Genomic DNA, 11,118 nt, shown 5'->3' on the forward strand with positions numbered 1-11,118 from the left:
TATATATATATATATATATATATATATATATATATATATATATATATATATATATATATATATATATATATATATATATATATATATATATATATATATTTCTCCTGTCATTATAGCATTGCCTATTTTGTCATATGTTCTCTTCTGATGTAAAATAATTATTTGTCTTACTAGGTAATTTATAATAAGTAAAATTACCATTTACTTTCATTTAACCTTACAATTATGTTATGTCAGTTTGCTATCTTTTCAACACAAATCAACCCCTAGACGTCAGTTAAATGTATTCATAACACTTAAAAAAAAAGAAGGGTAAGAGGGGACTTAATCGAAGTGTTCAAAATCCTAAATAGATTCCAAACATTAACCCAGAAAGTCTATTTCAGAGAGACCCCAACACAAAAACACGCAGCAACGGTATGAAGTGAAAGGGACCCCAAAACAATAACACGCAGCAACGGTATGAAGTTCAAGGGAACTAGATGTAACACATTGGCGCGCAGAAGTTATTTCAATAATAGTCGTCGATCACCGGAATAGACTCCCACCGTCAATAGTTAGCGCACAGAGTATCAATAGCTTCAAGTCTTCATTGGATAAGTACTTCATGGATATTAGATTTTACTGACCCTTTTCGTATGTTTCAGGCACACTGCAGCATGGCGCCAACCTGACGACTTAATAATTTCCCCCACAGCTTAGGGCACCAGTAGCGTTAGTTAAGGGTAGTAATTTCCTCTTATTTCTCTCTTTTCTGTAAAATTTCCATGTCCCTTTCTTTCTTAAAGATACATGGTGTTCTCTTCTAGCTATTTCCTGCCGGCACGTTGCCGGAGGGAGAGGTGGGTGGGGAGGAGCCTTCATCTATTCTATCCTGTCCTACCACACGTAGATTACTAGTAGTAGCGGTAGTAAACAGACACCCTCGCCATAGACCGCCATGTCTTCTGGTGTCTGTTCTTCTTATGTATTCTATCCCGTCTGGTTACCGCGGCAGCCAGATTCCTCGAGAAGGAAGGCTGCGTTAATCGCCGGACCACGTGCACCAGGAGGGCACGTGAAGCTCTTTAGAGGTTAAGAGCGAGGGCTGCCAGCAGGTCTGAGTTGCACCAAGAGGAGAGTGTCCCTGCCTTAGTCGCTTCACCACGTACACGTTAAGTACTCTCATTTCTTTACTCACAGCGCCGCCTAAGTAAGCCGTAGCTTTTTTTTTTTTTAGGTTAGATACTTATAATCTTGCGTGTGTGATGGTGTGGGAGATGGATGGATATAGCCATGTGATGTGAGTGCGTAGGCTGTATTGTTGTTCTGTAAAAAGTGTGCAAAATGTTGTACATGTGTCTACTTTTCCTGGGTCCTAAGGTCCCGCCATGTCTCTGCCATCCTCACGAGAGGTCACACAAAAGAACCCTTAAAGTCAGAGGTCGGTTGTGTGTTTTTTCTTGCATGTTTCACGTAGCGTTTCCCACACTTGGAGGAGGACCACGTGGTTGCCTGCAGGCGAGTGAATGCGCGCCGTGTCTTCGTCGCCTTCACATCCACGCCTTTGACCAGCCAACCATAATAAGTATGTAAACCGTCCTATCTGATATAACTCTTGACAAAGAAGCACAAATATAAATATCACAATACCACTGCCACACACAAGCACAAGTAACCACGTTACTACACATAGCCAAGATATGTAAACAGAGTGGATAACATACCCAGTATATAATTATTCCTGTGGAGTGATTACCCCATGGAATGATTACTTCTTCCAGGACAGAAACCCCTTTGAGGTTATTGTCTCTGAAATGGAGGCACACATTCCACATTATTATTCTACCCCACAGATCGTAAATAGAGCTTTTTAAAATATCATTTGTTTAAATGAGAGGGATGACAGTGTTATCACCTTAGGGCAGAATTCATGTATCATGTCCTTAACTGGTGGTTCAATGAACGAGAGACTAAGGCCATAGAAATAGTGTACTCGGGTGCCCTTGGCTCCTAAGAGCATGGATATAGGCGTTATTTCTCCACCAATTTGGTGTGGAAACGGTCTGTGGCACAGTGTCGTGTCCCTCAGACATGCAATTGTAACAGCGATGACCTCCGGCCAGGTTACTTAAGTTGTTCTGCTTTATTATAGCATAGTAACGGTTTTTTTTCATGTTGTAAGTCATTTGTCAGTATATATTCAGCCATGGGGTCTGCCAGACACACTACCTCAAGTAAGTATCTTCCTAAGGCACTCCAGAAGTTCAGTTCTCTCTGTTACCTGAAAGCTGCCCGAACCTCAGTCACTTCTTATGGCTACCCTGATGTAGCCATAAGGAGGGAGCCATAAGGCTGTTCATTCCACTCCTTTGTGCCCGTGGTTGCGGAGGGAAGGTGCTGTCTCCTTTAAAGATTTCAGGGAATTAATCTTCATGGAACGTTCTACCAACATTGCTGACAGACAAATATTCAAAGATTAGAAGAATAGATTTACATTATTGAAGAAGGAGGCTACTCGGGCCCATGACCGGGTGTTGGCACTTCGAGGGAAGCGAGACCCCATACACTCACTCGTGAGAGAGCTTCTGGGGGAGCAGCCTCTGGTAATAAGACACTCTGCTAGCCCAAACCAAGTCGGGAGGTAGAGAAGTCCACTTGGCCTAAGAGCCCCAATTGTAGGTATAGGCTAGTGGTTCCCAATGTGGGCGGCACCGCCCACCTGGGGGCGATGGAAAGATCTGGGTGGGCGGTGAGGAAAGAGGGGGCGATAGTGTGGCGGCATGGTGGCATTAAGGGTAATTAATAACTTTTTTTGCGCTTTACAAAATCTGCATGATAAAATTTGTCACAAACACTAAGGCTAAGATAAAGGAGCACAATTGCCTTATAGATAATAAAATTGAAATAAGAAATATTAACGAGTGCATGGCTCCATTTTGTAACATAGTCCAGAGTCAGAGTGCGGGTGGGTGGTGGACGATACAACTCCCCAAGGAGCCAATGTGGCGCCAGCCTGGAAAACGTTAAAAATCACTGTTTCAGGCCAACCGTTTTTTTGCGAACAGGCAGGTAATCTAAAAATGAACTGTGCTAAATGGAATGCGACCCAAGATGCCAAACCAGTTTCACTGATTGCTGTGTCCAATTAGGTGAGCGAGAGGAGTTTTGAGGATGACACGGGAGACAGCCTGGCCTTATGTGGTCTAGTGAGTACACAAAAGGGCATTTCACTAGTGCAGGCGTGCGACGACTCTTCTCTGTTGACACCAGCTCCGGAAATACTATCTCGCACCTCGCCCGTGGAAGATTGAGGGCGTCGTTTCCCAAGTCAGTCTTTGTTTTGAGTCGCGGGCTCACAGCAGACAGTGTGCAAGAATGAGAATGGAAAGCCTTTTAGGTGATTTCATTGATGTGTGTGTGTGTGTGTGTGTGTGTGTGTGTGTGTGTGTGTGTATATATATATATATATATATATATATATATATATATATATATATATATATATATATATATATATATATATATATATATATATATATATATATATATAGGCGGTGGCCGAAGTGATAGCGCTACCACTCGGATTTTTCAGTCACCGCCGAGTGGCTTAAAACTACCCACATGCTGTCCTGAAGACCACCCATCAACCCGGACTCTAGAGGAAGCCGTCCAAGCGAATCAAAAACGAGTTCCGGGGGGCAGCATGAGCCAATGCAAGATGACGCCACTATAAACACTCGCCTGCGCCAGAACGGGCTGGGCCGACCATCAGGCCCCACCTGGAAGAAGCCTTGGGCCGACCATCAGGCCCCACCTGGAAGATGCCTTGGGCCGACCATCAGGCCCCACCTGGAAGAAGCCTTGGGCCGACCATCAGGCCCCACCTGGAAGAAGCCTTGGGCCGACCATCAGGCCCCACCGGGAAGATGCCTACCGGCGCAATAGGCAACAACGTAAAAAAAAAAAAATAAATAAATAAATAAATATATATATATATATATATATATATATATATATATATATATATATATATATATATATATATATATATATATATATATATATATATATATATATATATATATATATATATACATATATATATATATATATATATATATATATATATATATATATATATATATATATATATATATATATATATATATATATATATATATATATTGATTGATTGATTGATTGATTGATTGATTGATGTGTGACGTAATGTCAATCCCCTTCCCTTGAAGAGGCCTCTTGGAAACCGGGGGATGGGAAGCAATCTCCTACGTTTGGCTGGCCTCGGGTGATCGAAAGTCGGTCAGTGAGGGGACGAGAGTTAGCTTTAAAAGTTACCATAGAGTGGGGGCGATCTCTTACGGTAATAACTGAATCGCAGTTCATCATTAGTTTCAGTTCATTATAGTTGTTCTATTCTGTTCAGCTGGATGCAGCTTAGAACTTTTTGTTAGATAGTGTGGGCGAGTGAGTGAGTTTTGTTGTGAGTGTCGGGGTGGCCAGGTGTGGCAGGCGGCAGGAAGTCAAGGATCCGTGGCCCTCCGGCCAGTTACGAAGCGGTTGCATTTCAGAGCACGTGCTCGCCCTAACTCCTTTTGTTTCAGCCTTCGTGATGTTTCCAATTACCGTAATTATTTTTATTGTTAAAAGTTAGCCATGTAAGGCTGCCAACCTTGTATCCTTATTAGTTAATATAATTACTAATTCTGGAGGTTTAGCTGGCGTTCGGGCAGGGTGTAGCTTACCACAGAACACAGACGAGAGGAGGTGTCGGGCGTAGTGTAAGTGTTGAATGTACTTCGGCCTTGGAAGTGGAGCATATATTCATCTTTTTATACAATGCAGGCATATACACACGCATGACTGACTTTTATACTGTTAAGTTGAGCCAGAGCTAAATTTGTTTGCTTTTCAGGTATCTGTCTCCTGCAACTGCGGGGCTATTTGGGACGTTGTTGGTATGTCTACGATATCTAGCAAAGGCAGGTTCCCAATCACCCTGATGAGGGTGCTCCCTTGGCTCACTGGGTGACCCGTCTGGTTCTCGTTGAAAGCCAGAACGTTAGTAGATTTCTAAATGAGAGAGATTATAGAGATAATTCTTCCTCTCAAAGCAGTAAGGCAGGTATCTTGTTTTCTGCTGCTGCTTCATTTAACGAGAGACTAAGAGGCCATAGAAGTGGTATACCCGGGTGCCTTTTTCCCTGAGAGAGCTTGGATATAGCCGTTATTTCTACACTAGTTTGATGGTTTGGTGTTCCGTTGCGAGACTAATGTCCAGGCACTCTGAGGCGCAGAGCGGCGGGGCTCTCATGACTACAAATTACAATTTGTGTGGGTATATATATATATATATATATATATATATATATATATATATATATATATATATATATATATATATATATATATATATATATATATATATAATCTTTCGCCGGTATTTGCTTTTTCAAATAAGGAGTATATGAACACACCTATTTTTCCCTCTCATGTTTTATCTATAGGCAGCATATCAGAGGAAGGGATAGGTGTTGGGACTGTGTGACAGAGCAGAAGACCCGTGGAATCGCATGTCCAAACGGACTTTTTTTTTTTTTTTTTTTTTACAAAGGAGGCAGCTCAAGGGCACACAAAAAAAAACAATAATAAAAAAAGCCCGCTACTCGCTGCTTCCAAAAATGAATTAAAAGAGGTGGCCGAAAGAGAGATCAATTTCGGAAGAAGAGGTGTCCTGATACCCTCCTCTTGAAAGAGTTCAAGTCGTAGGCAGAAGGAAATACAGATGAAGGAAGATTGTTCCAGAGTTTACCAGCGTGAGGGATGAAAGAGTGAATATGCTGGTTAACTCTTGGATAAGGGGTTTGGACAGTGTAGGGATGAGCATGACTAGAAAGTCGTGTGCAGCGGGGCCGTGGGAGGGTGGGAGGCATGCAGTTAGCAAGTTCAAAAGAGCAGTCAGCGTGGAAATATCGATAGAAGAGAGCAAGAGAGGCAACTTCGCGGCGGAATTTAAGAGGTAGAAGACTATCAGTAGGAGGAGGAGAGCTGATGAGACGAAGAGCCTTAGACTCCACTCTGTCCAGAAGAGCTGTGTGAGTGGAGCACCCCCACACGTGAGATGCATACTCCATCTGAGGGCGGACAAGGCCCCTGTATATGGATAGCAACTGCGCGGGGAAGAAGAACTGGCGGAGACGATACAGAACGCCCAACCTCGAGGAAGCTGATTTAGCAAGAGAGGATATATGACTATTTGAAATGGCTTGACTATAGTGGTATTGGATTTTTGAAAAGCAAAGAGGATGCGCAATTTTATTATAATAAACATGTGTAATATGTGGAACCACTGCTGATATAAACAACAAACATCTGACCTTTCCAATCAATTAGTTTACTACCAAACAATAATATGTTTGGTAGATGACCACTAAGTTAGGAAACAATTGTGGATGTGAGCAGATGTGAAAAATGGGTACTATAAATATCACATAACATACTCAATGTTCTTAGCTGTATCTATTAATACCTTTGTTTGTTAATTCTGAATTTTTCAAATGCACGATAATTTTCGGTTAGCGATATATTATTTTCATTTGCATCAGGTTAGTTTTGCCATGTCCTCTTTCAATGTTCCTCTTTCCATAATCCATTAATGGAGGTCAGTCGATGCAGGTTTTTCGTCGCGCCCGATGTGAACGGCAACATTTTCAGTTGAATCAGTTGGTAGGAAGGCCACCAATCCGTGAAAAGTTTGTGAATTGTCTCAGGAAATCTTCCCTGTGAAAAAAATAGTATGCTCATTAAGACCTCGCTTCCAAGTATCGGCTTTACATTACATAACCGAAATATTTTCTTTCAACATTTTCTTTTCTATGATGAATATTTGATAACATATAATCAAGTAGCTGATGTTAACTATGCGGAAATAACCAATGGAACCTCTCAGGCTATTTTTTTAATATTTGATATAGTGTTTATTTTTTATTTTTTTTTACGGGTGTGTGGTGCAGATGACAACTTACCTCTCCATTTCGTCATCCTGGGCAGCGTCATCCGTTCCAAGGTCCAAGTTTTCATTCGCAAGGTCCAAGTTGTTATCAGTGGCAGGGTCCAACTTATTATCACGAGCAGGGTTATGGAGGGGCACCACCTTTTCGGCAAGAATAGTCCCCACCAGACCCAGGAGGACGAGGGCGATCAGTGTGCTTCTGCCGAGAGAAAAAAAATATCTATGAATAAATTAACACCTTTGGCCAGTGTTCTTCAGAGAAGGGGCAGCGTTGTTGTATTGGCCATGGAGTCATCGTCATCATGTATAGCCTATACTAGTTCATTGTAGTATAAAAACCTGTCCCAACATATTAACCTGTCTTCGTTTGACCTTCCTGTGACCCACTCCTCCTCCGAAAAATGCAGAATTCTATCTCATTACTTAGTCCTCTGCCTTCCCGGACTCCTTTTACATTGTCTAAGTTGCCACTGTATTAAAGTATTTGTCCAATTATCATTTCTACGCATGATGTGACTTCCTCAAGCTCATTTTTAAATCTAAATAGTCATTAAAATATCTTAAACCTTTAACCTTTTTCAAATTCATGATGCTCGCATGTTTACTTTTTTTTTATCAATATTCTCTTCATTTTCCATTGTGCGTTCCCCTTTTCTTTCTTTTCTTTTTTTTCCTTTTTTTAGGTGTTGTCTGTAAAACCGGTCTTGAGAGATTTCTTGGACGGCCAGTGGCGCAGGTTAATTTTATTTATTTATCGTGGCTGCCGTGATATATGACTTTTGATTGGCCCATGTTGACCCCCGGTGCTCCCCTTGACCGAAGTCGCTGAAGTTAGGGTTGATTGAAGATTTGGGCAGCATGTGGGTAATCTTCCGCAACTCGGCGATGGTTTGAAAAGTGAGCGTGTTTTGGTGGGACTCGAGCCTAGTCCACTCAGTTAAGTAATGTGTGTGTGTGTGTGTGTGTGTGTGTGTGTGTGTGTGTGTGTGTGTGTGTGTGTGTGTGTGTGAATTGTCGATTTTTCGACACGGATAGAGTAGTTTGTTGCATATCTACTGGAAAGTCCAGCTTGTACTCTTGGCTTTGTGTTGCACAAGTTAAGCTTACAATGATCTTATTGAAACGTTCGCTGTTTACAGGGAGAAGAAACAGTGGTGTGTAGCTGCATGACTCCAAAAAGAACTCTAAGATGGTGGCGTATTTCCAGGCTTTAGGGACTCTGTGCCTCTGTAGGAACTGTGTAAATATTTGGGGGAGATTTGTAAGTGTGAAATCGCCATAGCTGGGGACGATAACAGAAAACCTTATTCCCGATACCAGATAACTGATAATGGAAACCTTATCGGTGATAACCGATATTCGTTAACTGGAGACACAAATATAGGCGATAACCGATACCCGATTGAAATCAACAATTCCGATAGTAGCTAGCGATAAGGCCGAAAGGCAAAAACGATACTATATTGATATTTCTAATAAAAAAACATAGATGAATTCAAATTTTCATTATCTGTATTTTAGAAAACTTACAAAACCTGAAAACCACACGTTGACACGTACATATGGACGGTAATACTAGAAACGCCTGAACCGGTGTTGTGTTATTTGGCGTCCCCACCGTCGCTCTTGTTTACAAACACTGGTCTCTCGTGAACTGGCCCATCACTACTTATTCAGTTATTCTTACTTATCACCATTAACACTTTAACAGTCACTTCTGTAAAGAAGCACTGAAGCACTGGGAACCGGAACACTGGCACTCACTCAGTCACTCAGACGCAGCTGAGAGGCCACGCGCCACGCCGCCACGTCGTAACACAAGCCGCTCGTCTCTGTTTGCGCTCTTTACAACTGGATCACAAATTTCAGGCAGTAAACAATCCTTTTGGGGGCAAAGTTAAATGATTCTTCTATTTGATATATTGATTTTTGAGTTTAACATAAAAAAAAATAGCCTAGTTTTTTAATGTTGATGATCTAGGTATGAAATATCTTCACGGAAGATATTTCATACCCCGAAGTTTTTTCATACAACACTGGGCGCTCGGGCCACGCATGCGCAGTAGGGAGGAGACAACGTTGTTGTTTTTTTCTGAGAGGCGGAGAAGGTAGCGATTATCGCTTGTTTGGTTACAAAAGTAAGGAAGATATATATATATATATATATATATATATATATATATATATATATATATATATATATATATATATATATATATATATATATATATATATATATATATATATATATATATATATATATATATATATATATATATATATATATATATATAAAGTATCGCGATAACTTATCGCGATAACTCCCAGCTATGGAAATCGCCTGATCCTGTTACTAACAGCTCACTGAGACTACTCATTCCTTCCATAGTTATTTTTACATCCTCCATGACTGCAATGGGAACATACACTTTTAATGAACTATTCTTCTCACCATCAATCATCAGTCAATATCGATTAATATACGATTGTCCGTAGAATTTGTCTACAACCATAACTACCTTCCCTACAATTCGTGACGTTGGCATTTACACTTTTTAGACCACGCAGCTGATAGCCGTCAATGGCATGTAATCTCGTGGATATTTTCATTGCTTTCCCATTATTTCAAGTTTCTTCGATCTTGTCCTTGATAAAATTACGGATATCACCACAAATCCCATGTTCTAATGTTCATCGTCAGTTCTGCCGAGTTTATCTCTTACCTGGTTATTAGTTGTATATATTTGCGCTTCTGCGTGAAACGTTTTGTTTCTGTTGCTAGTTTGCTTCTACCGTCAATTGGTGTCCTAACCACAGACTTATATATCTCGAGCGCGCGCTCCCGTGTTGTGGGGTTGGCGGCGGGTGAGGCAAGCTACCCTGGCGCGGCAGCCATCTTGGGGAGCCCACTTTCTCTCACTCTGTTGTTGTGGTTTTGATGGTGGTGGTGGTGGTAGTGGTGATGGTGGTGGTGGCGGTGGTGGTGATGAAGGTGGTGATGGTGGTGGTGGTGATGGTGGTGGTGGTGGTGGTAGTGATGATGGTGGCGGTGGTGGTGATGATGGTGGTGGTATTGGTGGTGGTGGTGGTGATGCTGGTGGTGATGGTGGTGGTGGTGATGGTGGGAGTGGTGGTGGTGGTACGTGGTGGTGGTGGTGGTGGTGGTGTGGTGGTGATGGTAGTGGTGATGGTGGTGGTGGTAATGATGATGATGGTGGTGGTGATGGTGGTGGTGGTGGTGATGGTGGTGGTGATGGTGGTGGTAGTGATGATGGTGGTGGTAGTGATGATGGTGGTGGTGATGATGGTGGTGCTGGTGGTGATGGTGGTGGTGGTGATAGTGGTGGTGGTGGTGGTGGTGATGGTGGTGGTGATGGTGATGGTGGTGGTGGTGGTCGTGATGATAGTGGTGGTGATGGTGGTGGTGGTGGTGGTGATAATGATAGTGGTGGTGATAGTGGTGGTGGTGATGGTGGTGGTGATGGTGATGGTGGTGGTGGTGGTGATGGTGGTGGTGGTGGTGGTGGTGGTGATGATGATGATGATGGTGGTGGTGGTGGTGGTGGTGGTAGTAGTGGTGGTGGTGGTGGTGATGGTGGCGGTGATGGTGATGGTGGTGGTGGCGGTGGTGGTGTTGGTGGTACGTGATAGTGGTGGTGGTGGTGACGGTGGTACGTGGTAGTGGTGGCGGTGGTGTTGGTGGTACGTGATAGTGGTGGTGGTGATGATGGTACGTGATAGTGGTGGTGGTGGTGATGGTGGTACGTGGTAGTGGTGGCGGTGGTGTTGGTGGTACGTGATAGTGGTGGTGGTGATGATGGTACGTGATAGTGGTGGTGGTGGTGGTGATGGTGGTACGTGGTAGTGGTGGCGGTGGTGTTGGTGGTACGTGATAGTGGTGGTGGTGATGATGGTACGTGATAGTGGTGGTGGTGGTGACGGTGGTACGTGGTAGTGGTGGCGGTGGTGTTGGTGGTACGTGATAGTGGTGGTGGTGGTGCTGGTGGTGGTGGTGGTTGTCCTGGTGATGGTGGTTTTCATAAACCAAGAGAGAGAGAGAGAGTACTCTCTCTCTCTCTCAAGAGAGAGAGAGAGAGAGACCATCA

The 11,118-nt window shown here is 42.7% G+C and overlaps 1 long non-coding RNA gene across 1 annotated transcript in view; it reads right to left on the reverse strand.

Moving 5' to 3' along the window:
- Positions 1 to 6,302: 6,302 nt before the first annotated feature.
- The window catches only part of LOC126991999 (uncharacterized), a 6,449-nt gene continuing 1,633 nt past the window's right edge, over positions 6,303 to 11,118 (reverse strand). The window contains exons 2-3 of the long non-coding RNA XR_007746027.1: positions 7,026 to 7,211; positions 6,303 to 6,780 (exon numbers count right to left, since the gene is read on the reverse strand). This is a non-coding gene — a long non-coding RNA (uncharacterized LOC126991999). The remainder of the gene's footprint in view (positions 6,781 to 7,025; positions 7,212 to 11,118) is intronic.

This window comes from Eriocheir sinensis, unplaced genomic scaffold, assembly GCF_024679095.1.
Source record: "Eriocheir sinensis breed Jianghai 21 unplaced genomic scaffold, ASM2467909v1 Scaffold380, whole genome shotgun sequence".
NCBI lineage: Eukaryota > Metazoa > Arthropoda > Malacostraca > Decapoda > Varunidae > Eriocheir > Eriocheir sinensis.